This window comes from Diabrotica undecimpunctata, chromosome 5 (assembly GCF_040954645.1).
Source record: "Diabrotica undecimpunctata isolate CICGRU chromosome 5, icDiaUnde3, whole genome shotgun sequence".
Classification (NCBI taxonomy): domain Eukaryota; kingdom Metazoa; phylum Arthropoda; class Insecta; order Coleoptera; family Chrysomelidae; genus Diabrotica; species Diabrotica undecimpunctata.
In genome coordinates this window covers 52,571,396-52,584,831 of record NC_092807.1, presented here as the reverse complement: position 1 = coordinate 52,584,831, position 13,436 = coordinate 52,571,396, and positions in this window count along the sequence as shown.

The following is a 13,436-nucleotide window of genomic DNA, read 5'->3' as shown; positions in this document are numbered from 1 at the left end:
TTTATACTGTTCTGAGTAATGACATTGACCATTGACATTTCAAAATTTGTAATTAACCTGTAAAATTTAAGCTTGCTCATGCTATAATAATTTTGAAATTTAATAGACTCATTTAATAGAATGGGATATAACACAAAGAATTCTCCTTGTTGGTGTCTTTTTAAAAAAATGTCACACCCCAAACTGTCCTACGCCTACGAAGACGTCTTCGCATCAAATAAGTAATAAACAATTTATCAGTAGAATTATCGTTGCTAATTTTATTCATAATTCAATTTTCTACAAAAAAACCCGGCAAAATAATATAATAATATTAGCAAAATGTGGTTATGTTGCTACCCTCTCCTGATGTTTTGACTGTCGGTCAATGGAAAACGAATGAGTAATGTGAGTTTAAATTTTTAAAAATAAAAATACAAAAGTTGGTTGTTCGCCGTCGGACGATTGGTCGTGATCGGTCGGGCAGTCTGATGCCTACCTTGGTGATTTAACAGTGGAATAGCGTTTTAATACAAAAGTACTTGAAGTGTTGAATAGTAAAAAGCATAATACGGTTTTGTTTACAAAAGTTAAATAAACAATGTACATGTAAGTAAATCTAAAACTAATGGTAAAATATGAGATGACTACAAGCGACTGAAAAAGTATGATGTCATGAACGTTGAGGAAACTGAAATACTGATTTGCCCCTTAGGCCTTAAGTAAAGATGAACATAACGTTTTATTTTATGTTCATTTGGACGGAGCACATGAATTTATCGGGCATGGAGGTAGAAGAATAATATTAAAGAATTACAATAGAAGTACAAGAACATCTTCTTCTTCTTCCTTTTTGTATGTAGGCTTTAAAGCCTGTTTCTTCTTCAATATTAGCCTCCTAAATTGTTTAAATTATCGCACCATCTTTTTCTTGGTCTGTCAATACTTCTTCGTTCATTTGGTGACTTATCTCATGCTATTCGTACTAGCCTATCCGCTGCCATTCTACTAATGTGTTCGTTCCACTTCTGTTTCTGTTTTGTCACCCATCCATTTATGTCATCTATATTCTTCTCTGTTTATGTGCTCTTCTTATGTTTTCGCTTCTCTCCCTATCCAACAGACTTTTCCCTGATATTCGTCGGAGTATTTTCATCTCTGTTGTTTCTAGTAGTCGTCTCGTTTTAGATGTGTCAGGTCTTGTCTCCGCCGTGTATGTTAATATAGGTGTAATTGATGCTTTATAGATTCTTGTTTTTGTGTCTTGTCTTATGTGTTTGTTCCTTCAGATTGTCGCCGCTTTACTTGATTTTAAGCTTTGTTGTCGTACTTCTTTTTTTATTTTTATTTTATTTTAAGACAGTACACGGTAAGCCAAAACACAGTCAGTCGCAAGGATCTGTTGAAAGTGCAAATAAAGACATCGAAAATATGCTGAGTTCCTGGTTGAAAAGCAACCAAACAAGTGGTCAGAGGGTCTTCGATTTGTACAATTCGCCAAGAACCGAGCTTACTATTCTGGCATCAACTGCAGTCCGTATGAAACTATGTTCGGGGTACCTGCCAAAATTGGTTTTAAAACTTCATCACTGTCAGAAGATGCTCTAGAAAATATTTTGACTGAAGAAGATTTGGAAGCGTTGGTGGAACAAATAGAAAAAACCCAGTCAGGTCATGATTCTGAAGAAAGTAAAGAAGAAGTTTATGAACCAAATGCGCTTCTAATAGAACAAGAACCAGAACAACTTGAACAATCATCAATAAATAAATCTAATGCGGTTCTAAAAGAACTATATTTTAATCAAATTTCTAATCAAAAGCGAAGAAAATTCTTAAAACATAAAACTTCAAATTTTCCCCCGGTAATGTCGGTACGATTAAGAGTGCCAGATCTTAACAGGGCACGAAGTGATTCTAGAAATATTTTGGCTGTTATTATGAGTCATTTCAAAATAAATTATAAAGGGCGATTAATAATTCAGGCAAAAAAAACTTAATTCAGGTTAAACAAAATGTCATTGTTTTAATTCAGTTTCACACACATTTCACACTTCTAGACTAGCTGTTAAAATTTATGGTTTTTATTTCATCATATTATATTTTTACCACTGGTCCTGTGTAATTATATACTGATAATTGATATATATATATATATATATATATATATATATATATATATATATATATATATTGTTGTACTTTTGAATGTCCATAAGCAATAAAAAACCGATATACAAATTTTATTACTTAAATAAAAATTAAAATTATTGATATTTCATAAAGACACGGGCATATAAATTTTCAAACATCCTGTATAAGACAAAATATGTATTTTAAGTTGTTCGAAGAATTGTTCATTAGGCCTCAGAGACAAGACTTTCAAATATTATCGATAAGAAATTTAAATAAGTCGGTTATTGGTGAATGGATTTACCCGGAATAAAAGTGTATATAGAAAGTGTTGAAACAATAGATCGGGATTTGCGGTGGTTTTTCTCCCCGAAAGATTATAACGGTAAAAGTTTATTAACAAAAGACATTGAATTGAGAAACAGGTATCGTTTGTAGCTATTAGTAAGAAATATTTGTAAAGCAGATAGATTTAGTTAGAATAATTAAAGAAGGTTGTTTTCTGGAATTACCCGAATGACGTTTTATAGAGAGAGTTGGTTGGTAACGATATACGTCACAGAGGTGGATGATTTTTATTGGTCAATTTTTGAATGCAAGGAGGTTGGTTTTGGCTATGAGATAGGAGAGAGAAAAAAAAGTTGGTTAGTCAGTTTTCGTCGTCCAAGAAGGAAGGAGCTTTGTGATTTGTGTTTGTTTGAAGTCCCGAAGACGTAATTTACCGGGTGTGTTTATTTGCTGTGTAAAAGCTGACCAGTGTGAGGAACGGGGTACAGAGAGATAGAAAACCAAAGGGTATAAGAATATTAATAGCAGACGAAGCCGGAAACATTTGGAGTTGTAAACAGGCGCGGAGATTGGCTCAAAAGGAGGCTGCATAGACTAACACGAGTTGTTGGGTTGCAGATACAAGGACAGATAGGAGAAAGGTGTACGTCATCTGGACCACAATAGGAGCAGAAGCAGAGAAAGGATTTTTTGTTGTGGCGTGGCCATAGAATTGCAACGGCAGAGAAGGAAAGGTCAGTCAATTTTCATTAGAGCCGGAGTGTGATTTTCATTTATTAATTAAATAAATTGAATAAATAATAGAGACAGTTAATTTTGCGATCACTTTAAAAAAAGAATTATAAAAAGAGCTTAGTTATAACACATATTAAAAATCAATGTAAAATAACATTTGGGTCCATGATAGAAAACAACTTCTCATATATTTAAAGTTAGTATATTGCAAATATTACAGGATTGATTGTTATATAAAATTTCATTAAAATAAAGGACATCTCACATATAGTTCAGTTGAAATTCTATGTATTTTATTCAGGTCATATTACCTATCCCGATTAGGAAGCCAATTGGAAAATATTTTGAATCCACGATCAAAGGTAAATAGTACAGTTTAAATAGCCTGAGATTGTAATTAATTAATGCTGATTTATTGTGATTAATTGGAGATTAGATCATTTAATAAATATAGACAGGATTTTTTCTAAATAAGCAATATAATACAATTTAAATAGCATAACAATATATATATATATATATATATACTGATATATTGAAAATAATTTTCTAGATTTACCGTGGACTCTGGTAATTGTATACAATTACCAATTATCTACTCTTACCGTAACATAAGATATCCTAAACGGACCACGTTACTAACCAGAACGTTTTATTAAGAATGCAAAAAGGAAAAGAGTTGTTAACCACAATAAAATCAGCCAAAATCGAATACATCGCTCACATCATAAGGAACAGCGAAAGATATGAGTTGCTGCAATTAATTCTACTAGGAAAAATAGAAGGAAAACGAAGACTAGGAAGGCAAGGGATTCCCTGTCTGAAAAATCTACGTTCGTGGTTCAACACAACAAACGCAAACCTTTTCAGAGCAGCAGTTTGCAAAATACAGCTTGCCATGATGCAGATGAACGAATTTAATTATTTGGACAATAGCACAACCTACAGTAGTCTAGGATATAACGGTTTTCAGCTCAGAATTCTTATACGCATCGATTTATTTAAAATTTTGACAGTATGTAGGAAATAGTTCAAAGGATCAAAATCTACCCTATGCCAATATGCGCTTTTTCCCTGTGGTGCTTACTACCCCAATTGGGGTGTAAAAATGTTATGAAAAAACCATAGTAGTGGCTAGAATAGTAAATTCTAAGACAAAAATAATCTCTAGAGTTTTTTCGAAAAGTCATTATTTTGGGAGTAATTCTTGACTGGAAGTTCACAAATTACACGTCAAAAAAAAGCATGTTTTTACACAGTTTTTCGCGAATAACTTCAAAATTAAATTTTATTAGAAAAATTCTTTGCATATAAAATAAAGCTTTTAAATAAAGACGTTCGTAATTTTTTTATTATCGTAAACATAACATTAACAAAGTTATGGCTGATAACCGAAAAACGGTAAATTTTTCATGGAAAATTTAGCTTTATAGTTTATTTTAAAATCTACAAAGTGCTGTATATTATTTTTTTTTCAATCCATTTGTTTTAAAAAGAGTTGCGCTGAAATGGATTAAGACGGTGCCAAGATAATATTTGGGTATATATTCAAAAAATTGGAAGCGAAAACTTGGGCAGACTACATACCTTGACAGCAGGCTATACTTATATTATTTAAAATTTTAAAAACAGATATTACAGAAACAAAAATTATTGGCAGAAATCATCACGATTAGAAGCTAGTAATCTTGTTAAAAATTGATTACTAGAAAATCAAAATTTAAAAGCATATACATACCAAACCATTTGTTAGAAATTAAAGGCTTAGTTAGGGATTTAGATACTTTATATGACATTAGTTATCTCAGGGATATCATTGAATGAACGTCTAAGGTTATACATATTTATAGGACAAAGCGTATCTTTTAACAGAGTTTATTTCCCTGTCGAAAAATTTATTTGTAGGGCTGTTCAATGCTACAAATGTTTGAAATTTGGACAGGTCTCAAACAAGTGCAAAGTTCGCAAGAGTTATGTATTCGGTATGGTCAAACTAAAACTAATAATCATACTTGTGATAAAGTATTGTACGCATTGCAAAAATAATTTTGACAATATCAAAAAAAAATATCCTTTTTATGGAAAACAAAAAATTTAAAGTATAATAATTGAACAAAAAACTACTTTTTTAGAAGCAAAAAATTTCTGTGAACAGTCATTTTCTAGCCATACCAAGCTAAATTCATTTTATTTACTTGAAAATAATGAACAAGAATTTTCTATGCCTCTAAAAAGTAGTAAAAATTCTGCTTCAGCTCAGTCAGGAGCAGATACCTATAAACCTTATTTTCTAACATCCCCAAATTGAATAATAGCTCAGATGTATCTACAGGAAAAAAAGGAAACCAAACTCTTCTATTACACAATCTTCAATACATAAACCTTTTTTCCGTTTTACGTTCGGACCTACCCAACCTTTACCGACTAACCCACATAAACCAAATTATAACAATGTAGAAAATACAAACCAATTAGCAGAAAGTATAACAACTTTTTCGACAAGTTCTAACAATTCTTTCGACTTTGAGAGGGAATACAGGCCATTACAATAGAAGCAAGCGACGTCGAAATCATCATCTTCAAAATTATAACAATGTAGAAAATAAAAACCAATTAGCAGAAAGTATAACAACTTGTATAATTAATATTTTTAAAAATATATGTTCAGTAAAGTATATAAAAATGTTAGACAATAATTACTGGTGTGAAACACGTTTTAGAAACAATAAACAATACTAGCTCCTAATGGCCGTACAACATGTTTTAGAAATAAGTCAGTGGAATGCTAGACCTATTAGGGGAAGTATACCTATGATGGCATATTTAACTTCACCTCTCGTTTTTTTTTTTATTAAAATACATGATCATATTTGTTACAATTTTTTTCTAGTTCAGTTGAATGTACCAATTAAGCTGGACATATAAAGGTCAAAGGGAATGTGGATTTTTATAATAAAAAATTGAAATATCAGAAATGTCAAGTGTGCCGTCATAGGCACATTCCTTGCCTATGATGGCATGGCTGCACAGTATAATAGAAAAAAATATGTTTTAGTGGAATTTTCGAATTTTATTCAAAGGGAACAATAATACAACAAATAAAAAGTAACACACATTAAAACAATTAAGAACATAAATCACAATAAAATATCCTACATTTTTTATCGACCCCACCGTATTCAGACTGACACCAGGATTGGCACTTCTGACATTTAATCCAGCATTCTTTCGACTTTGAGAGGGAATACAGGCCATTACAATAGAAGCAAGCGACGTCGGAATCATCATCTTCAAAATTTTTGTTATCGCTCGCGGATTCCTGTTCCTTCTCATCATTTCTCTCTATCCCTTCTTTTGCCATTCGGTATAATGTTCGTTTTACAGGAAAAGTGTCATCCGCAGATTTCCTTTCTACTCCACTGTTGTACGTAGTTTTTCCTTTAGGTTCTATCTTCTATTTTATTTGTAGTTTAACTTTGTTTGCCAGTTTTCTTCGTTCTACATTTTCTTTTTCAACAACCTTATTTTTCAGTTCTTGAATTTCAGGGGTTGAATTTATTACCCCTGTTTTTGAACGCTTCTTTTGTTTTTTTTTTGTGTTTGACTGCGAAACACTTAGAATGGGTGATAAATTTTGGATTATTATGTGAAGAGTATCCTGTTGAGTATTTTGAGGACACGTTGGCAGTCTTTAGGTGGGTGATTTTGTCCACTTTCTAGGTTTTCTTCTAGATTATACTCTGAATTGTTTAGATGGATGTTTTGAGTTCGATCTTGATTGCTCTCTATAGGTTTATCTGTAACCAATGATGAAGCGAACATCCATTCCTCAAAAATATCAGGATTAAAAGGTTAAATCCCTGTTTTGGCAAAGGCATTTATGGCATTAGCAGAAGTAGCACTTTTAAGGTAAGCTGGTTTAAACAACCCAGCAACTTGAAAGTGCGTAACGAGTCTTCCAGGATTTTGTTTTAACCAATTTTAAATCTCTTGGTTATAATAGGTTTGTAGAGGACTAAAAAAGCCCACGTCGAGTGGCTTCACCCGGTGGAAACAATGTGGTGGAAAGCAGAAAAGTAGAATACCATTCTCTTTTGCAACTTGTAAGACTTCCAGTCCCTTATGACTACTTATGACTACTGTGACCATTTAAAAATAATAATATTTTGTTCTCATTCGAAGCTTTGGTATAGTGAATAAAATGTTTAAGCCATTGAACAAAAATGTCTGAAGACATCCACCCTTTCTCCTGGAAAAAAGCAACACGTCCCGGTGCTTTATAGAAATAATACTATTTCTTTTAAAAAATCTCTCACCCACTTCCATCCAGCAAGACGAGTCGTTTTGTTGAATTTGTGTTTAATGTTATTTCTCTCAACAACTTCGAAAACTAATCGTCTGAAATTTAGCGTTGTGAGAATAAAAAATCTTGTTTCCATATCAATCACATGAGTAGCTAACTCTTGCTCAAGATGAGGATGTAGCGTAACTCTTCGACCACCCAAATCTCCTTTTCTTCAATCGGAGTGTTTGCAAAACGTCTACGGAGTGTCGTAGCCGGAACATTAAAAGTTTTGGAAGCCAACAGCCATCCCATCTTCTTTTCTTGGATGTGTTGAATTGCCATATTCATGTTCTCTTCCCACCACTCCTGCCTATGTTTCTTGGTAAACGCCATATTAACAAAGGCCCTGCAACAAAACAAAGTCTTTATATCTGATATCAGGAGATATTCGACTGTTTAAGGTATAACTAGATAACGACGATCCAATTTTTAAGGATTGTACTAAACCTTTAAGGATATTTCAGATATACACTTAAATTTACTATTGAAAATTTTGTGCGATTTGAAAGTTCTAAATTTGTTTAAAAAATCCTACAAAATGATATTGTTTATCTACTTTTACCTTAATATAAGTAAAAAGTTGAGTTTTTAAAATTTTTGCAATTATTATTCATTTTCCTTTGATGGCATAAAACATGTGCACATGATGGCATACTGTGCCATCATTGGAACACATCTGCTATGCCGTCATAGGCAAGTACGCATCAGATTTAAAGCAGGGCGTTATCTTCTAGCACCACAATGACAGAAGTTAAAATGCATTGCCTACTGAATCTTAATAGGTACTAATCAAAATTGCATACTTACTTTAGATATTTTAACTTCAGACGAGAAGCGGCAAAAAAATGTTTGTGTTAACGTGCGTTGTAATAGTTCAACACTCAACAAATCACAAATCACACTTTCTGTTACAGACTTATCTGTGGAACTAATAAACACTGTCTATGCGCATGACTATGCAGCCGATATCGTTCGACAGGAAACGATTTACAAATGAGGCTATGAGAGCAAGAGTGGGCTAACCAACATTTTGTTGATAATTGAGTTATAGATTGCAATCACTTCTAATGACCTAAAGTTTTAAAGCAAAACTGGTCTAACCAACATTTCCGTATATTATAACATAAATCTCTCCAGTAAGGTGATTTTGCATTATAGAAAATAACAAAAACTTGAAAACACGAATGGGCTTACCCACGAAATTGTGGAATAGACCAAAATTGTTCAATACATAAATACATAAAAGAATGCAAGAGTGGGCTAATCATCCTCTTTGTGGTAGACGATAGACCGGTTTTAACTACTAATCAAGGGTACGTATCACACAATCTAACTTTCCAGTGAATAGATGTGTGTGTTAAGGTGGAAATTAGACTGTGTAATGCAGTCCCTTTCTTTTTAATCGTTTCCTCTCTTTGCGCTTGGAGATGCGCTATGGTACACGGTACCTACCTACGTGTTCTGCATTTGTTATTCTCAGTAACGGGAGACGGTTAAAAAATCACAAACTGAGTTACACCCCGGGATAAAAGAGGACAAAGTACATCAGCAAATAAAACAGGTGACGACAAAAATACTGAAGTAAAAGAATTTATTAGCAAATTTCCCACATACTAATCACATTATACGTGGCATAAAAGTGAACATAGACGTTTTTTGCACCAGATTTGAGTTTAGGAATCCTTTATAACTTATACAAAGGAGAACATACTAGTAATCCTCTCTCGTTCCACATATTTCGAAAAATATTTAATATCCAATTCAATATTGGATTCTATGCACCAATTACGGATACGTGCAAAAAATGTGTTTTGTATAACAATAAAATTAAGTTCTCAGCAGTTCAAGCAGAAAAACGTGAATTTGAAGTAACACTAGAGGTTCACCAACGAAAAGCAGACGGTACTAGATGTGTTATGAAACAAGATGCAGAGTATGCAAAACAAAATGTTAAAGAAATTACAGTGATTGCATTTGACTTGATGCGAACATTCCCCACACCAGTTATCAGCACTGAAATTTCTTACTATAAACGCCAGTGGTGGACTTACGTCTTAGGAGTCCATAATTTGGCTACTAATAATGCTCATATGTATGTTTGGAACGAGACACAAGCATCACGAAGACCTCAAGAAATAGGATCCTGTTTACTGCATTATTTTAAAAAGGTTGTTATAACAAAAAACATTAAAATGGCTGTCCTTTGCGATTTTATTGTGTCACATCCTGATATTGTGGTGGAACATATTGATCATGTTTTTAGTCAGCGGACATTCTTACCTTGCCTGTGACCAAAATTTCGGAGTAGTAAGTAAGTTAGAACCCTCAATACATTTTACTGGACGAAGAACTGATTGCGTTGGTTTGTTAAATTTTCTTTCCTCTTCTGACAATGTTTGGCCATCACTTGCAGCACCTGTATATACATACCCATGCAAAAAGTAATGGGTTCGGGCGTAAGTTAGTGCCATTACCTTTAAGCCATATTTTCGGGGTTTTTGAGGCATGTACATGCGAAATATCTTCCCCGAAATCCAATGAGCATTTCATCAATACAAGCATACTGCCCTATGCGTTACTTTTTTTTGCTGTTTTCTACAAACTTACTGAAAATTGATGAAATGGGGGCAAGTTTTTCGGTTTTTTTACGTTCTGCCCTCGTAGTTTCGTCATCAAACCTAAGCGCTGTCAAAAGTACTAAGAATCGTTTTACTGACATGGTGCATCTAAAAATTTCTCTACCAGTGCCGTCGGTGGCGAATATTGAACTCAAGTCTTCGGTATTGGATTTAAATATGGCTGAGTAAAATAACAAACCGATAAACGCTATCAGTTTATTACTATCTAAATCTTTTAGATCCGTTCTATTACTACCGGTATAATATACCGGTAAATTTTTCATTTGTTCTAAGAACAATCTCTTCTAAACTATCGTTTGTTATTATACATTCCCAAGCACTTTTCTGGAGACAAAATTTCCGAAGAGACTTGTGGCCCAATAACTGCAGGAAGATGAGAGATAATGTTGAAACTTCTTGTTCTCACATTTGAAGGTGGAGCTTCTGCAGTCCACTTGTATCGATTTTTGCCATAGTACGTTCTCGAAGGGCCTGGAGTTTGTTGCTGCTCATGTGGATCCTAGTCCGAATTAACCTCCGAAGGTGCTGCATTTTGCGGGATATTATCTTCAACATCCAATAGACTTTCCACGGTTTCCGGCTCCCATTCAATTTCTGAATCAGTTTCGTGTTCGCTGACATATTCGGGATCATTGTCTGAGTCATCGTTACCGCTGAAATCACTCTCATCCGCGTCTAGAATACTTTGAGCCCATTGTTCAAACCTAGGATCATCGGAATCCATTTTATTATATCGTGACAAGTCCATTTTCAACTGAAAATAAAAAAACTACTTATTAAAAAAAACGTAACCGGTGAAGTGGGGTCACAGTGTCCCCACGGCGCAGTTATTTCCATATAATTTTAAAACATTTACCTATTTGCTCACGACTATCCCACCAGTGGCGGATCCAAGAGGGGGTCACGGGGGTCATGACCACCCCCAAAACAAAATTAAATATCAATCAAAGAATCCTAAAAATAAATAATTTAAAACCCATCAACCCTATAAGCAGGAAGTCAAGAGTTGAAATAATTCAAACTCATTTATTGTAGGGGTAAGTATAGAATTGTGCAGAAGCCTTTTTAAATTGCTCTTTAAAAAAGTCAACAATTCTAAATATAGTAGGTAATACCTCGATTAACAACCTGACTTCCGCAAATTCAGAGTTACGCTGTTCAAATTTTGACAATTCGTCATTTGAGTGCCAGAGAATCGTTCGATTATCGATGAGATAGAATTGCCGTTCACACATTATTGCTCATTCAATGTACATGACATGACTTTTAGCATGAAATCAGCACATTTTTATTTTTTATTAGGTATTTCTTATCTTCAGTTTTGTCTACGAATTGGTTGTTTGTAATTTGGATATGTATTATAATTGTTGAGACTGTGTGTTACATTTTATAATTTATCTATAATAAATATCAAAGTGAATATTGTTGTTGCATTAGCTCTGTCTGATACCTAGGTTAGTAAATACAAATAAAGGAACTGGGGGCTGCTGTCCAAGATATTTGTGAAACTGTGAAACAGTAGTTTGTCTTAGTGATGCTTTAGGTACAACTGTATCACTTAGTCGTCTTCTTCAGTCACCAAAATTAGATTTTAAGTAGGCTACTGAGGCCATATAGGACACTAAATACATTCTTCAAAATAAAAGATCAAATGCTGAATCTGTTTTTAGTAAACTTTACTATAAATTAAACAAATAGCTGAACAACTAGACATTGAATTGATCTATTTATTTACCCCTTTTAGATAATATTTTAACTTTTCAGGATATTATTGGACCAACTACTTACTGCATATTCCACAGTAGAACAAGAGTTTTCACTGTGGATTCAAAAGTGGAAAAGAGTCGTGCAAAATAATTGAAAACTTCCTGATTGTATTTTAGAAGTATTAAGGCGGGTACACATTTGCGAGCAGAACTGTTCGCGAACCGTTTGTGAACGCTATATTCGTTAATGTGTACGGCAGAAAAAACCGCTTGCGTACTGTTTCATCGTGACTCGTCGCGAACCAAATTGTTGCGGTTTATTCCACGACTTCAAAGGAAGCTCGTCTTTCAGTTTGGACGGCGCTTACTAGACGCAGCGAACATTTTTATTGTCTCATCAAATCGACATTGTGTGAATGACGTGTTCCTTCCTAGAGAGACGTGAGAAAACAGTAAACTGATTATTGTACATATTTTTATTTTTGTTAAACAAGCAAAAACAGAAACATAAATCAGTACCGAAATTATAAATAAAATGAATCATTTCGCACATGTGTGTTCGTTGTTGGTTTGTCGCTTTCCATGGATCGAGATAAGTATGCGATCAGTACGATGTAGAATATTTTTCAAGGATCTGTACGCGTACAGTACGTATACCGTTTGGCTCGCATATGTGTACCCGCCTTTAGAAAACTGCTACATTCATAGGTATTTATCCAAATATCAGAATATTTCTGCAAATATTAATTACACTGCCAGTCAGTGCAGCAACAACAGAGCGTTCTACGCTTAAGCGTCCAAAGACTTGGCTTAGAAATAGAACTTCTGTTAACTGGTTTAGCACTCATCAATGTGCATCCTGAAATTTCTCTAGATGTTGATGCGAGCATAGAGCGATTTGCTAAATAGGATAGGTGAAAAGAATACATTTTTATAAAATTATATATTTACTTTTCTTATAGTATTTTTAATCACTGAACTTTTATATAGGCTGTTGCCCACTCCTTGCCGGCTGTTGTTGACGATTCGTGCACTTATAGCCTAATATGCCTAATTATAGAAATAACTATTCCTTAATTATATTATGTTTTTTGTTGAATAAATTAATTTAAATAAAATGCTGTTTACACTAACTCTTAAGGTTTCTTCTTCATTAAGGAAGGGTGGCTATAACTACAGCAAATTGCTCTCTATCTTGAGCTGTTATTAGTATCGAATGTGCGTCCATGCCTGTCCAGTCTCTTACATTCTTCAGCCAGGAGCATTTTTTCCTTCCTGGACCTCTTTTTCCTTCTACTTTCCCCTCCATTATGAGTCGTAACAGGTTATATTTTTTGACGTGACAACGTCTTAAATTAGGTTGTGGCTCGGAGTCATTCATGAAAAAGTGTAACGCCCGCTCACGTCTGTTACGATGAGTCACCGAACGAGAGAGAGGCCCGCCGGACCGGCGAATGCCTTGCGTCTCTCTCCCACTCAAACAAGATCGGTCCGCTGCGCGCGCAGCACTAGAGAATTAGGCGCGTTGAATCGGTGCGTGCTTGTGTCTCTGTCTTTCTCGAGCGTTCTTGGCGTTCAAGACACATTACAGCAGAAACACTTCCTTTCATTTCA